The sequence below is a fragment of the Saprolegnia parasitica genome (assembly GCF_000151545.1).
Source record: "Saprolegnia parasitica CBS 223.65 unplaced genomic scaffold supercont2.113, whole genome shotgun sequence".
Classification (NCBI taxonomy): Eukaryota; Oomycota; class Saprolegniomycetes; order Saprolegniales; family Saprolegniaceae; genus Saprolegnia; species Saprolegnia parasitica.
In genome coordinates this window covers 3,321-5,448 of record NW_012156507.1, presented here as the reverse complement: position 1 = coordinate 5,448, position 2,128 = coordinate 3,321, and positions in this window count along the sequence as shown.

The following is a 2,128-nucleotide window of genomic DNA, read 5'->3' as shown; positions in this document are numbered from 1 at the left end:
AGACTCTGGTTGCTGCTGGGCTTGGCCAGGCCTTGCTCGATCGCGACTTGCCGGCTTCGGTCGCCTTCCACGCCAACACTTCGGTGGCGAGCGTGGCGCGCTACGTCGTTGCTGAGCTGCATCGCCGCAGCCGACGTCGCGGCGAGGGCCATCGTGACAAAGGCGGTCTTCATGGTGTAGTGGTGGTAGTGGTGTCGGAGACGACGCGAGTTGGAAAATGAGCCTATATTTGAAACGCAAGGTCGCGCGCGAGGCGCCTCGAGTGCGCGATGCCGTCGTGCGATCCGTGGTGTGCAAGACAGGGCTAGGGTTCAGCCGCCGTCTGAGCCTGGTGGTCTGAGTCGATAAAACCAGATTGCGATACGATCGAGGGCCACAACGGTCTTAAACAAGGGTAGCTTGTCAGGTGGTGAAACTGTTCTGCGATCGTGTCATCCTTGACAATCGTACTTGCCATGTGCCTGTTTTTACTTGTGGTATCCTGATCTGTCGGGCTCAGACCAACGTCTGAGTAGCGTTTTAGATGTGTTCTATGTATTGAAACCGAGTTTGAATGAACACATTTGCGGATTGAAGCTTGATTTGGCATAGTTCAGTGGCATGTTGAGCTGCTGAGTTTGCTGCCTCCGCTACATGCGAAGGCTGCATACCGGTAAGAGTATCTGTCCGTTGTGCGCGGCAGAACAAAGAGCTTCCCCTGAACCTTCAACTTGTTTTCTGAGGCTTTCCTCAGTTCAATGAGCTTGTACGTTGAATTGTCCGAAAGCGCAAATTCTACGTACTATTATGCCAAATGGAATTCTACCTCACAAACGGTCAAGACAATGTATCCAGTATTGCTCGCCAAGCGTCGTTCGAGTTCGTATCCCATCCAATAGTTGGTAGCTTTAAAGAGCTGCTAGCCCATTGCACTGTATGGGAACCAGAAGCCCCGTTTATGTTCGCCAGTCAAATGCTCGAGAATCTAAAACCTGTCGTAATTTGCCGGTACTGTTGTATGATTTGCGCGTACCACATGCGTCGCTCCTTTGTTTTGCTTGTATCAACAGAGGTCGTATTCCACCCATCCTCACTTGCTAACGTCGTCGAATCACGGTGTTGAATCCTGACCCCAGCATGTCACCGTTCCAAGGAACAAGCAAAAGAAGGTTCACAAGTGGAGGTCTGCGTCTGAGTAGGTGACCTTGCATCTGAGTCCGAGAACAGTTGTCGCAAAAAGCGGGAGTCGGCGGTAGGCAGTCGGCTAGTCGGCTTCAATACTCGGCTAAAAGACCAACCGCTGTAGATGTCCTTAATGAGCCTAACGTAGCCCACGAGTGTGCAGCGACATTGTTCGACCAGAGATGTGAACCACGTCGCTTGAGTCAACGACCTCAACATACCACGGCAGACAGTGTTTCACCGGTGACAACCGCGGACGCGCACCAGCACACATCACCCAGGAAATTCGATGCACGCAACAAGATTGCCTTGCGCGATGCATACCACAGTCAAACAATACGGCAGGGAGCCGCCCAACTAGCTTGCATTACAACTGCAGTATAAGGAGCAACCCGAAATGCCTCGACTTAAACTCTGTCACGCGAACAATAACAAAACATTGTGTCGTTATCACTCGTGTATTCTCGCATTCCGTGTATCTCAATCTGGTTTTATCGACTCCTGCCCTATGACAATGGCCACGATTTCTGGGTCTCTAGTACCCCAACAGGCACTCCCGATCACGAACATCACCCAATCCAATGGTCTTGCATTCACAGACCCTTAGCTTCGTGATCTGATTCTGTTTCCTCGACTCAGACAGACATGTCCCGTATTCGAGCCCTAGCCCTGTCTTGCACACCACGGATCGCACGACGGCATCGCGCACTCGAGGCGCCTCGCGCGCGACCTTGCGTTTCAAATATAGGCTCATTTTCCAACTCGCGTCGTCTCCGACACCACTACCACCACTACACCATGAAGACCGCCTGTGTCACGATGGCCCTCGCCGCGACGTCGGCTGCGGCGATGCAGCTCAGCAACGACGAGCGCGCCACGCTCGCCACCGAAGTGTTGGCGTGGAAGGCGACCGAAGCCGGCAAAGTCGCGATCGAGCAAGGCCTGGCCAAGCCCAGCAGCAACCAAG